The sequence below is a fragment of the Lepisma saccharinum genome, chromosome 1 (assembly GCF_977018435.1).
Source record: "Lepisma saccharinum chromosome 1, izLepSacc3.1, whole genome shotgun sequence".
NCBI classification, from domain to species: domain Eukaryota; kingdom Metazoa; phylum Arthropoda; class Insecta; order Zygentoma; family Lepismatidae; genus Lepisma; species Lepisma saccharinum.
Window position 1 is genome coordinate 3751919 of NC_139229.1, and position 15183 is coordinate 3767101.

General features: G+C 38.7%; 1 protein-coding gene across 15 annotated transcripts in view; it reads right to left on the reverse strand.

Annotated features, from left to right (window-relative positions):
* pHCl-1 (pH-sensitive chloride channel 1) overlaps window positions 1–15183 on the reverse strand; it is a 655929-nt gene that overhangs the window by 240615 nt on the left and 400131 nt on the right. For all 15 annotated transcript variants that reach the window (XM_083128521.1, XM_083128534.1, XM_083128594.1 and 12 more), the window contains exon 2: window positions 2244–2331. The gene's annotated coding sequence lies outside the window, so the exon portion shown is untranslated. The remainder of the gene's footprint in view (window positions 1–2243; window positions 2332–15183) is intronic.

Below are 15183 nucleotides of genomic sequence, written 5' to 3' on the forward strand. Positions count from 1 at the left end.
AACAGCGACAAATTAAAATCCAGGAAACTTGACAATCATTCTCTCCGTTGATTTTCCAATCAGGACATCGAGACAGGAAAAATATTCAGTAACTCTTCACGGGCTAATTGGTTTCCATTGTGGACCGTGATTAGCTTTTGTCTGTCCCGATCATCACCGATGGTCGCCTGCCTCTGACGTCTTCACAATGTCGTTCTCTGACCGCGCCACGAGATCTCAGGAGGTAAAAATAGCTATTTCTCTTTCATTGCAGCTAATTTCTATTCGTTTCCAGCAAGCTCCATTATTGCTGATCTCATCCATGCAATGTGGTCCCTCGCACGGGAAGGTCAGCCTCCACGGTCCACTACCGTGGCTGACGATGTGGTTGGTAGACAGAGGATGCAAGGGAGGAAGGAACTGGAGACCTATTTCAATTGTGTTTAGTGCAACTGGCTGTTTTTTCGGTCTGGTTTTGAATTATAAAGCGTCTGTCTTCTTCTCGTGTAAAGAAATCATCAAGACTTTATTTTGGAGCATTGAAGGGGCACAAAAGATTCTGTCTCGTTGATGTGTTTTGCGGGAGCAGGACTACGGAAGAACGACACACAGACACGAAAAACATATGTATTTTGGAGGAAAATATTCTTTCTCCAAGGCACATCAAGACTGAGAAGTGTTCGATTAGAACAAATTACCACTGGAAACAAGAATGAGTAATTTATTTTATTGCTGAAAGAACGGTTCCTGATATTATAATATTGGCGTCTAAATATTTTTGATTCCATAAAAAATATTAATGTTAATATAAAGGGTGTCTCAGAAACATTTTCGTTTTTGAATCCGCTCTATGGGACAATTTGCACATTACGGAGAAATGAGATAGATCGCAAACGCTTGGCAACATTGTTAATATTTAGTTCCCATGAAGCGCTTTACGGGGCAGCCATATGCTTTTGGTGTTTGTGCGTTTTATAAAAATAATAATTCTTATGTTGTTGTGCGTCGTTTGTCATTATAACCTGGCAGGAATGAGAGACGTCCCAAGCTCAAATTTAATTAAATATTGGGTGAGAAAGCTTGAAAACAGTTACTGAAAGAGTAAGGTATACACCCGAATGCCACAAAATTTGAGAGAATTGAAGCAAAGCATTACAGATGAAATTAATGCTATTCCTAGTGCCATGCTTCGGCGAGTGATCGAAAAATTTAGTTGAAGAATAATTGAATGTGAAAACATGAACGATCACAATTTATCCAATACTCTTTTCCACAAATAAAACTTTAATGTTTAAGCTTTCTTTTGGTAATAAATATATCTTTATACCAAAAGATTTTAAGTATTTATTTTAATAGTTTTAAAAACGAAAATATTTCTGAGACACCCTTTATATAACATTATTATTATACATACATACACACACACACATATATTCGCATACAGGTATAACACTCATACACGTACTAATGCCTCCACGATGGCGTAACGCTGTCTCCTCGTAATCAAAGGAATCCGGGTTCGATCTTAGTTTGAACTGTAGGTCCAGTTCTTAGTAACCTCTCTGTGCATACAGCAGACACAAAACGAGGTTTATCGTACGCGCGCGTGTGCAAATATGCCTCAAAGTGGCCTCAGAAAATTAGCTGGGAATGCTCCATGAAGTTACTGAAAACATACGCTTATACAATTATCTGGCAGCACGATGGAGTACCCCCGCACTATGGTCTTATTATACGGGAATTTCTAAATGAGTACTTCAAGGAGTGGATAGGGAGAAGAGGTACCATGTAGTGGCCTGCATGATATCCGGTCTTAACCCGATGTGATTTCTCCATGTGGGGAATTCTGAAAGACAAAGTTTTGACCGCGAAGCAGCGAGATTCGGAACACTTGAAAGAACTAATAGAACTTAATTTTTCACAAATATTCACACCATACTTATGTAATACCATCTGTAAATCAGTATAAAAAGGTGTAATAAGTGCATCGAAAACAATAGCGGCCATTTTGAGCAGTTGCTGTAACGGGTAATTTTTATTTCTATGTAAATACAGTCATATGGTTTGCATTTTCGGTAAACTGACTCTATATTACTTTCCCACCATTAAGTACTGTAAAATCTGTGACAGGTAAAGTTTTAAAACAACTAACAAGTTTATTGTAAATGAAGATTCCTAATAGTCTTGTTTTCATTCACTTTAACGTGTTAGGTCATTATTTAGTTCAAGGTTGCATTAATCGAAAAACAGTGTTGCCAACTAACCTTCCTGCAATGTCGACGTGGCACTGCTCTTTTCTAGTGACAGTCGTGTACCGGCGTGGCCATTATAACGCCGGGCCAAAGCAAGCACCTGGAAATAAATGGAAATGCACTGAGGTGAGAAAATTATACATATGCCACTTACAATTGTATTGAGTATAGTAGGTTATAACAGTAACAAGATACATAAATTAAAATTCACATGCAGAATAGCATTGAACAAAAACTGGTAACTCTGCAGCAAAAACATATATGCGCTCTGTCTGTGGATCAAGGCCGAGCATAACGGTAGACAAAGGGAGGAAGTGATTGAGCGGCTTAACCAATAAGAGATATGTTCGCTTGCTCCAGAGATTCCCGGAACGGAATATAGTATGGAACAGTGTTTGTGATTAAAGAGAGTTGATTTGGTTTATTTTACTTCGCTTTTCTGACATGATTGGTCAATTGCGAAGATGAGGATGAGTGATGATATGATGAAATTGATTAAGAAATACTCACAAAGAACACCTATGTCCAGGCCGGGATTCGAACCAGAGACCTCTGGTGTTGTAGAGCGCCATGCTAACCACTCCGCCACAAAGGTCGGCTGCGATTAAATATAAATTAGCTTTGGGCAGTAATCAGGTTTAGGAAAGTACAGGAGCAAAAATTGCTAAAAAGTGGGGGGGGGGGGAACTGCCCCCTAATCACTGCCACTGCATTTAACGGTACCAATCACTAGGAAGTATAAAAAAGGTAAAGTGTTCCCCTGTGCTTAGCACCACGACCACGCCATGGGAGAGAAGTATAAAGTATACTCTGTGTGGAATCTGTGAAGCATTGCCGCGCATAACTCAATAAAAGGGGAGAAAGCGAGTGAGCGGAGCAGTGCATAAAACTGTGTAGCTGCACTCACTTCCCCTCTCACGTGTTCATTGATCGAGCCCTCTGGAGTCATCACTTGCGCAGAGACTTGTTTTCGATCGCTAACTCCAGAGATTCCCGGGACAGAGTGTAGCTATCTCACCTGAGATGGACACGACCACCAGGTAATCAACGATCGGTGTAAACTGTTGCCCTACGAGAGTTCCTCCAGGTGCTGACGACAATCAGCGCCCCCAGAGGACACCTTGCGACCGCGAGTTCGAGTAAGTCCCCGATGGGGGAACCGCGTGGATACAAGGAGAGGCATGAATATTGATGTCTCCGAGGAATTGGTCCCGGTGGACGAGAGCCTCCCGTTTAACCGAATCTTTTGCTTCGGAACAAAAATTATTCCAGGGGGATTTTACGGTTTATGCCAAGTTTCCAGCCCTGTAGATCAGGGGAACTTCTGGTAAGTCACCATTAACAATTCCAAACAGAACTCCCAAACCACAGAAACACTGCAATCACGTACACTCACCGGCAATAGGAATGGGACGCTTAGGTCCCTGCAAGGCGTTAAGTGTGTTGCCTAACTTCACGCCATTAAATGGATTTTAATAGCAAACTTTCAATGGCAACTTCTACCACCGCTTTACAGGAAAGCGAGTAGTTCAGGATCTAGTAGGTTTGTCACTTTTATTGCCGGTGAGTGTACCTATAATGTATCCAGTGGCGAGGCCCTGGGCGAGATTAGAATGTGAGGCACCCATCCGATCTTAAAATTTGAAATCTCGATGTGAATCGATAGAAAATCTTCAAGGATACCTAAAAAATATTTAATAATTAGGACTAGGATTTTTATGACCTACTATTCACCAAAATATGCAAAATAAAATATGCTCGTATGACCTAAAATATTACAAAATATGCCCTATAATTTGAAAAATATGCCCCTATAACTGGACTGTTTCAATCATCAATATCTAACATATGCTGAGATATTTTTACATACCTACATTTTTTTAGTTCACTTTATGGACCCCGAGTTGTAATGCACAATAAATACTTTCTCTAAATTTTCAATTAAAAATGAAAAAGATTTTGCTGCAGTCCAAAAATACCTCGAGTGAACATGGGAATAAGAACGAAACAACTTGGAAAATGACTGTATATTTCTTGAAAAAGCAAAAATATGCTGAATTTGACCGAAAATCCATCAAAATATGCTCTATCACACAGAAACGACCAAATATGCCAAAATATGCCCTTAAAAAGCACCTTAATTTTATAAGTTTCTTCATAATATGAATTTATATATGTTTGGGGAACACATCACCCTTACCAAAAAATATATATATATATATTCTGAGTCATGAAAATCTTAGCCCTATTAATAATATTCGACGGAGAAATTTACACTGCTGACATTTTCTTTAACCGAAGTAGTGTAGGAACAGAGCACTTCGAGGTTTCTCGGAATTTTGAGGGAGCGGTATTTCCACCCCTCGCAAGTCATCAACAGGCAGGGTTGGGTGTTGCCGTTGCGCCCAAACAATGTTTCCAGCTCGAGTAGTTTGTGACCAGATTGAAGAATGACCGCTTGTGCGGCGGTAAACCGCATATATGCAAAAAAGTACAATTTGTCTCGCATCAGAGCGCAATACACGCTAAAACAAGTATAATGGTGGCGGGATGCTTATGTAGATTATCATATCTCCGGGCAAGTGCTATTATTCGCAGCAAATAACTATTCTACTATTGAGACAGCCTAAAACGAGCAACATGTTAAAAGTAATTATCTTTACAAACTACGATTTCTTGAGGCGCACATTATTTTTCTCGATTTCGTGAAGACCGATTTTGAGAATCCTCCTTAGCAAACGATGGCTCAGTGATAGCGTCGTGGCCTTGTAATCAAGGGGTCCCATGTTCGATACCCGGTGAAGGCACATTGTGGTTTGGACCCCACTTTAAACCGTTCCGATTAGCCATATTGTGTATAAAGTGAACTTAAATCATGTCTCAGCTCCTTAACAAACCTTTCGAAGAATAAAAAAATTAAACAAGTAAATACATTTTTGTCATTTTGAGGTAAATTATCATTTTGGTCTATTTTTGGTTCATATGAATCTGCCTCGCCCTCCTCCGTGTCCGTGCTTTGGGCTCCGACTGCAGGACGGCATTTGTTTTATCAGAAGGACCACCCCCGAATAAATATCTGAGGATGTTTTACAGGTTTCATCGCATGTAAGATGGGCTGAAGAGCCTGATGACGATGAAAAAGAACCGATTCATAGGTGGCAACACTTACAGGCAGAAACGACCTTGGCAGAAATGACCTCTGATTGGCACCATGTTGACAACTGACTCAAGAAGCCCCGCGACCGAAAGAACTTGAAGTGCTCGGATCCTATATTGGCATAAACTTTAATAATACGTTTCTAAAGATGTTCTTCAGGCGCTAAGACATAACTGAAATATCCTTAAACATGCTAAACTTTCTAAAAATTAGAAATGCAAACTACGAATCTTTAAAATTAACCTATATTGTTTTTAATTAGTTTTGCCTTTGCATCCTTATTTCAAAATTTGTAGGATGTAAATATCGCAAACAATGGCACACATTGACCCTTCCGGAAACGTTTTGACAGCACCTCGAAAAATCATTGCTCACATTAACCCTTTTTTTATAGAAGCGTGCTCCAGTCTCCCAGACAGGGTCCTTCGCACCAAAAATAAACCGACATTATGCGGGGTGGCATCCTTCATTCTAATGAGACACAAACCGGTAATCCTGAGAACAAAGTTTCCATTTTCGACTTCGCGCTGAAAAACAGCTTGACCGGCTTCATACAAACCTTCAACAATATGGAGAGAGAGAAAGAATTATGTGGTTACAGACTTGGCAGGCGGCCATCTTGAACTGGGCCTTGCTCTCTTTTTCACTGCACGTATGTTTACGTTCTCAACAGACCAAAAGCACAGACTTTTTTCCAACAGACACGCGCCCTAACCGCAACAATGAGTACACCAAGACCCTCGCACATCATTGCTTTCCTCGAGGCTACTATTAAAAGACGCAAAACAAAAGAACGTCTACGACAGGATGACGTGCATTTACGTTCGCGCCATATCGGCGTTGCCTTTGTTCCGTTGAGATAGGCTGCACATGGTTTGAGTGGCGTTATATTGCGCACAACTGTCCGTCTTTCACCCTGCTCCATAGCAATGTTTATCAGAGGTTTGTGAACAGTGGTTGTGAAATTTGGTTTTTCAAGGTGTAATTTCTACAGGTCGCTTGGACCAGAGGGACCCACCACCTCATTTTCTTTGATTTCTCAACTGTGAAATTTTTTATAAAAAATTGAAAATAAATTACATTGTTCCCTACGGTGTTCACAATATTTCTGTATTACTTTTGTTCATAAAAGCATAAGTCTAATGTAAATAGGAGCAAAATGCACTAGGTGGGCCTATCAGGTGATATCTTTGAATGCGTGTCATTGGAGACACTCATGCCACTGGGAGTGTACAATTGGTTGGCAATGGTGGTACTTTGTTTACTAAACCAACTGAACCTCCATAAACAAAAGCAATATATTATGGTTTTTGTGAGCTTTAGCGAATGGTAAAATATGTGTGCCACACTCATGCTATAATTTGTTATTAATTTATATTAATGATGGTAATTTTTGTAAATATTGTAATTAATAACTGCACATATATAATCAACAAAGGAAGCAGTTATTCAATAACAAAATGGTTTCTTGAATTCTAATTATGAAAAAAAAGCGTTGGGCTGTTGCCCCCCCCCCACCCTATTGAGGTAAGTAAGTTTCTCGTACGGCACGGGTAAGTTAGGGTTTAAGTCGGGACGTTCACGAAAGAAATGATAATGAAAGAAATGAAGATAAAGAATGAGAAACAGTGGGAGACTATAAGACGCGAGAAAGAAACACGAAGAGACAGAAAGAAACCAGCGATAAAGAAAGGAAGATAAATGAAGAAACGGGAGACAGTCAGAAAAAGAGAGAGAGAGAAGAAGGCAGGCAGTGGAAACGAAGGAATAATCAAAGAAGAGGGAGATAAAAAGAAAGACGATAAATAAAGGAAAAGAGAGAAACTAGGCATAGAAGATTCACAAAGCAAAGTGACATATAAAGGTGTAAATGAATTTAGAAAGGGGGTGGCAACCTACTGTCGGGACGCGCTAGCAAGCGGCGTGGAACCACCCACTCTGGTAGCGACGCGCTGTTGCCGGATTGACCTACTTCAGGATTTTCGCGAGCCCACAGAAACACGTGTAGGATTAAACATCTGGTTAAACAGTCAACAACGGGACACTTCCATTGTTCTCATTCCGACTCTGTTCATGTTTGATGGAACAACGTTAACTTCTGTGCGTGAGCGGGCGTTCGTGTGTGTGTTTGTAAGTAAGAGTTGTTTGGATAAATTGTACTGCAATGTCGGAAAGAAGAAAGAAAGTAATTGGTACACTGCAATGGTAGCCGGTAAGCAAAAACAACTGATTCTTTAACTACTACTTCTGTTCTTTCATTCATTTTTTATGTTTTTACATACAGGTAGCTCAAAGCATTAATAACACGTAACAATTGCCAAGCGTTTCGTTGTAATTTATTGAACTCTGTATTGCCAGAGCCTGTTTTGTCATGTAGCTTCCCAAATTATCTCACTTCACACACCCACATGTGCCTCCCCGATGGCACAGTGGTAGGGTAAGTGTTGTCGCCTTGTAATCAAGTAGTCCTGGGTTCGATACCCTGTCGAGGTAAATAGTGGTTCGGATCCCACTTCCAACTGTAGGTCCATTCCAGATTAGCCGTAGTGTGCATAAAGTGGACTTTAAAACACCAGCTCAATCAATCAATTCACACACAATTAATTTGTTCTTGATAAATTCTTCTCCGTAATGCAGTAATTCAGTTCTGTAAAATTCTGTTTTAGAGGTGAATTTTTGTAGGTTCCTCAAAATATAATTTAAAAACGTCTTAACGAAACGAAGTTGTACGTAATTTGCCCTAATTTTCAAGAAATACATTTCATTTGTACGTTCTGAAGCTTCAACAATCGCGGCGTGTCAAAGAAGGCAAAGAGAGGCGGCATGAAATCAAAGGAAAACGATTTGCCACAGTGTTGTTCATAACACAAGACGCATTTTCTTTTGTTGGAAATTGTGATACGATACAACATAAGTAAAAGGATGCCGGTGGCTGATGATTGCAATGTACCATAATAAAAACACAACAAAGGTTTTTTCAGTGAAGGTTTTCGGTTGCTGTGTAGAGCAGGAAGATAAAATGTTTCATGCTTGCCAGAATGCTCGAGCTTGCCAACAGCTGACTAGCCTGTCCGTGTGTTTGTGCGAACGTGGCAACGTAGAAACCCCCCAACCACATGGCAGCCAACAAGGAGACAGAATTTGGTCACGTTCTGCCGTTCTGCGTTCTGATTGCACGCCGCTTCTTATCGCGTCCGTACAATAAAGTAAACTTGATAAAAGATAAAGACGGTGATTTTCTAGCTGACCCAAGCGATATTCTAAATAGATGGAAGAACTACTTTAATGACCTTTTAAATGTCCATGTAGGAGATAAATCAGAAGTAAATGAAGTCCACACAGCAGAACCTTTAGTTCCAGAACCTAACTTGAGTGAAGTTAAAGATGCTATTAAAAGGCTAAAGAATAACAAAGAACCTGGCATTGATTTAATACCAGCTGAATTAATTAAATATGGTGGAAATTCATTAATATGTCAAATCCATAAATTAATTTATTTAATATGGAATAAAGAAAAAATCCCTCAAGAGTGGAAAGAATCCATAATTGTTCCTGTGTTTAAAAAAGGTGATTAAATGAACTGCAATAATTACCGTGGAATTTCTCTACTCTCAACAACATATAAAATATTATCTAACATTCTTTTAACAAGACTAACCCCATATGCTAATGAAATTATAGGTGATTATCAATGTGGATTTAAACGTAACAGATCAACTACAGATCAAATTTTTCTCATCAGACAGACACTTGAAAAAAAGTGGGAATATAATCAAAATGTCCATCAGCTATTCATTGATTTCCAGAAAGCATATGATTCGGTCAAAAGAGATAAATTATATAATATATTAGTATAGTTTGGAATACCTAAGAAGCTTGTTAGTATGATAAAAATATGCACCAGTGAAACAGAAAGTAAAATTCGTGTGAGTATTAATATGTCTGACAAATTTGCAATTCATGATGGGTTACAACAAGGAGATGCATTATCTCCATTGCTCTTTAATTTTGCCTTAGAATATGCTGTTAGGAAGGTAAAAGAAACTAAAGAAGGACTAAAATTAAATGGTGTGACTCAGTTGTTAGCATATGCAGATGATGTAGACTTACTAGGAGATGATGTGAATACAATTAAGAATAATGCTAAAATATTTTTCAAAACTGCTAAAGAGATAGGTTTGGAAGTTAACAAAGAGAAAACTAAATATATGCTTACAGGCCGAAACCAAGTGTTAGGTAATAATCAAAATCTAATTATTGATAACAACTCGTTTGAACCAGTTTCCAAATTCAAATACTTAGGAGTAATATTAACAAATGAAAATTATATTAAAGAGGAAATAAAAAGTAGGCTTAATTCAGGAAATGCATGTTACTTCTCTCTTCAAAAACTTTTGTCTTCTCGTTTAATATCTAAGAAACTAAAAGTTAAAATATACAAATCAGTAATTTTGCCTGTAGTATTATATGGATGTGAAACTTGGTCCCTTACATTGAAAGAGGAACATAAATTGAGAGTGAGTGGAGAAGGTCACATAATTTAGAACTACATAATTTGTATTCATGTCCAGATATTATTAGAATAATTAAATCAAGAAGACTTAGGTGGGCAGGCCATGTGGCCCGAATGAGAGAGGAAAGAGGAGTTTACAGGACTCTTGTTGGGAAACCTGATGGTAAGAGACCTGTAGGAAGGCCAAGACGAAGATGGAGGGACAACGTTGAGATGGACCTAAGGAAATCGGTAGGGATGGAAAAGAGTATATAGAACTTGCTCAAGATAGGGAAAGATGGAAGGCCTGTGTTGCTGCAGCCATGAACCTTCGGGTTTAAGAAGGCTAGGGAGTTAGTTAGTTAGTTATATATAAGAAATGATGACTATATACAGAGTGGGGCAGAAAAAACTTATGATATTTAAAATGATACACCACAGTACTTAAAAAGAGTTCGTCTTTTTTCATGTGCTAGCTTTACAGCCATATGTATCAATGCGCACAATTTGCAGGTTTTTTCTTCCCCAGAAAATAGAAGTTTCAGCAACCGACTCCAGCAGTGTGTCGACCAATCAAAATGGGCACCATTTGCAAGAGTTATTCCCGCACTTAATGTTGGTGTAAATCATAGTTTTATTTTTTCAATAATAACTGCATACATATGGCTATAAGGCCAGGACATGAATAAAGATGAACTCTTTTAATTTACTGTTATATAATTTTAAAAATCATCCTGTACAACCGTCACATAGAGCACCACTCGTAAAAATTGCACGTTCTATTCGATTTCTCTACTTTTTTGTCAGTTATTTCATATTATAATGATCTTGTTTCCGTATCAACAGCAAGATTGAAGTCTGACGTGCATGACAGCATTCTTCTGTTTCCTACAGTAGTTCAGATTCTCTCAGCTTGGTGCCTCTGTATTCAATATGCAAATGGTGGACACTGAGTGTGTTGTTTTGTTCTATACGGCAGAGGCAAGTGACAGTTTCTCAGATTGTAATTGACCGTTAGCAAGTGCGGAACAGTGTTGTATAAGCATTGTAAGTTCTTCCTTATTCCTGCAAGTTGCGAAATATTGGGTAATTGTGTTTGACACAAGTCCCTAAAGAAGAAAGAATCCTGTTGCGCTATTTCTCTGTAATCTGTGGAGAAATGCCATGCATAACGGCAGAGAAGGGGAGAGAGAGAGCGGGTGGAGCAAAGCAGCGCCCGCTGCTGCAAACTGCAGGACAATTTTTTGGGCAATGTTCAGAAATTTGTGGAGCAAATCACAGATTTATACCAATCGTCACTGAACCCGTACGACATAAATCCTTTATCCATTGATGAATAAAAGATATACACTAATCATAAGATGACAGAAAAGCAAGTAATGGTCTCAAATCAACAAATATAGGGTCTACCAAATTGAACGTCAGATCTTTACAATTAGATAGAATGGAAACCACAAGTGATAATGACATACATTTTGAAGAGCAAACAATGGCATTAAGTTTTGAACAGTATGTCGTTCAAATGTCCTCTGCTTCGGTGGGTGAATGGATTCTGGTTGTCCAATATTCCAGCACGTCTGCACATATATTGAGCGGTACAGCCTCAATGGTTCGTTCGATGTTCTATTTCAGGACACAAACTGTGCATGACTTAGTCTCATAGCCCTTAGATTTGACATAACCCCATAGTAAATAATCCAGGGGGGGGGGAGGGTTAGGACACATGATCCTGGTGGCCAGTTCACATCATCCTTTCTGGACAGAACTCGTCCGGGGAACTTTTCCTGCAATAATCCCATTGTTAGGTGAGCTGTGTGGCAAGTTGCACCATCCTGTTGGAAAAACACATTGTTGATATCAAAATTTGCCAGTTTAGGCCACAAAAACTGCACCACCATATTCCTCTATCACTCCCCATTGACAGTAATGTGATTTCCATGCTGGTCCTCAAAAAAATAAGGCCCGATCACACCATTGGCCCAAAAACCACACCACACAGTCACTTTCTTAGGATGAAGGGGTACGTCCAGAATCACTTGCGGAATTTCATTTGCCCGAATCCTACAGTTTTGTTTGTTCTGTCGGTCCATTATGTAGACCATAAATTCCTCTCAATGCATGAAATGTCTATCGAACTGAACACGAATTTTGATAATAAATTCGAATAATTTCTATGCGTTGTTGCATTGTGTATCTCTCCACGATAACTTGCCACAGACTACTGCACACAGATGTCACAGTTCCATCTCGTCATTAAAGTCAGTGTTGCCATAACACTCATTCAAAGTTCTGACGTTCAAATTGGTAGACCCTTTAGTAATTTAATAACTACTCTTCTTTATCACAACACGCCACTCCTTCAATCTTACCTGACTCTACATCACAAATGTCACCATCGTGAGAATTATTACTATTTAAGTAGGTTCCTTCATATGCAACATTAGATTTTAGCCTACGTGAATGTCTAGGCTTCGTTTCTTTAGATTTATCTGCCAAGATTGCACAGAATAATAATAAACTAAAGAAATAAAATATTTAGGGTCGCTAATTTTGTCTTCGCAACATGTTCAACAAATTGCAAATCCAAGACAAAATAAAATTTAAAAGTCTATAACTACCATTGCGCAAACTTCTCACCACGCATCAGAAGATTGTCCTTTCTTTTTTCAATCCTGGCTGTAGGCGCCAAATTATTGAAGCAAGCCTTTTACTTGAACTTCAACGAAGCATCCTAGTATTCACTTTACGAAATAGGAATTAGGATTTTGATAACTTCAATGAAACTCGGACGTCATTATTTAACATTTCTATATATTTTTTCACTTATTGATCTACTGTGTTTTGTTTCTTTTTTCGTTGCTATGGTCAAAAATGTATAATAGAAATGTATATATCAAGAATGTTATAATAATTAATTATACATCATATTAATGCAACAACGTTTTCCAAAATATAACAAAACAGAAATTGATTACATAGATATATCATCGTGCGTATTAAACACAAAATTAAACAAAACATAATAAATGAAATAAATGAATATCTTTGGATCAGTCACAAGTTACCGCTTCGGGGAAGGCGTTTTGAATCAATGGAATCCATTGAAGGAAATTCGCAGAAGGAACTCAGGGCGATACCGTCTTCTGCGTTTGAAAAGTGTATTGAAGACTGGGTTAAGCGTCGGCATAGCTATGTGTGTTGCATCTGATGGGGTCTATTTTGAAGGCGACAAAATAAATGTTGATGATTAACCACGTATTTTGTGTTTTATTCACAAATTCCGGGTACTTTTTGTACACCCACCGGCGAAAGAAACAGTAGGCGAATTGTCCACCACCATTTTCATTCGATCTGAATGTATGATGGCAATGAATTGAAATAATGACTTCAATAAGCAGAGAACAATGCCTGCTTCGAACCAACATAGTTTCATTCCTTAAAACAACACAGGATGTAGAATAAAAATGTAATGAAAATAGCGGTGGACAATTTGCTTACTATTATCTTTGCCGTTGACTGTACGTAGTAGTATAAATACAACTGTCTCATGCAACACTCTGAGTGAATTGTATGTAGTGGTTTATATTTGAACACATGTGTACAAGAATAAAAGTATTTATCGATAACAAACTACTTTGAACCATGAATTATAAAATGATAATACTTTTATTATTTGCATTGTTGTTAAGATGAATAGAAATATTACAGTGAACAAGTTATGTGATTTCAATGTAAGGAATAGTTTTGATGACACGTGTATGCCGTCTTAAGAACTATCGCAAAGTCCTAAAATATTACAAGTATAAACAGCATCTTGACCATTTGTTACAAATTAATCTGCCTGTTAATGTTGTATGCTGAACTCAGAATATCAACATGCTCGAGTGTAACAAGAATTACCAATATTTCATTTTAATTATATACTGTAGCGTGACGTCGGGTATGGTACGGGATCGAGTCACGCCGGGACGTATCTGAGATAAATAAGATAGGTCTTTAGTTTTGACTTAGCTAACCACCTCTGCCCTGAAGGAAGCTGATGAAGGTTTGTTGGGAGCATCTGTTGTTGAACGCTACTCACCCCTTGCTGTAGGTCTGGCCCTCCGCTTCAGGTTTCTGCGATGGTAGGAATTGGAGACGTGTGCCCGCTGAAGAGATCGCTGGCGGCTATAAGAGGTGGCTTTATTCTATGGAGCGCTGATTCTCCGGACTCGGGTTGGAGTTTAGGCTAATGATCTTCCGTAGTCCGAACTGTTTCTTGGGCTTCTCGCTTGCTGCCGCCTCGTAAAGTTGTGATCTCTCAACTGGCCGTCGTCGTGGTCTTGTTGATCAATTTGCTGGTAATTGTGGAGCAAAGTGAGAGATCGATTTACCGTCTCCAGGGGTTTTATACTTTGGAATTGAGTCATGACTTGGTGGACTTTGCACCTCCAGCTGTACACCTGGGGTATCCCTGGATGCAGATGGAGATTTACAGTGGAGGTGCACTCACCGCTGGCGACGGCCGTTGCCTTGCTGACTGTGGAGAGCCGAGTGGAAAATTCTTGTTGCTCGGCTCTGTATCCGGTGGAATGTGGGGTGAATGAGCGTTCAACTTGCGAGCTTCAGAGCGATGTTTTAGGAAAATTGATGTTTCTACCTTTATGCTCCTAATTCCTTCATCAATACATTGACTTCAACCACATCGGTTGAACAAGCAAAAGTATTCTCTACTCGAGCATATACTTGTACACAATAACTATCACTCGGTATAATCTTGCTTTCAACTGTACATGGCAATTAGTGCTTTTCGTCGAATTTTAACCAAAAAAACAGATTTTTCATGGATTTTCCTTACAAATGTATAATTCTTTTGCAGTTGCAAGTATACTGAAATATTTCTGCACTCACGATTGCAATAACATGTGTACTTGCAATGTCCTTTACAAATGAAATTAATGAATAGTTGTCATAAATACAGCAAAGGTACACGGAATATTCGCCTTGCATTTAGGCTTGATGTGCATACAGATCATCAACGCCAAGTCTAAATAACACCTTTGATAACAAAATTTGGTGAACGAAAGGGAGTTTGAATTATTAGTAATTCAAGAGATTTTGGAAATACTTGTTTTGTTATTACCTACTCTCTTCGTGTGGAAAACGAACGACTGATAATGCGTTCTCACTTTCACTGCAACTTCGTGCGAAAAGTTCCGTACTATAAAAATATCACATTTCGGTCGTCAAAACTTACATTAGACACACATATGCCACTTGGAGTACGTTCCTCATAACATACACGGCGTGTGAAGTTTGTATGA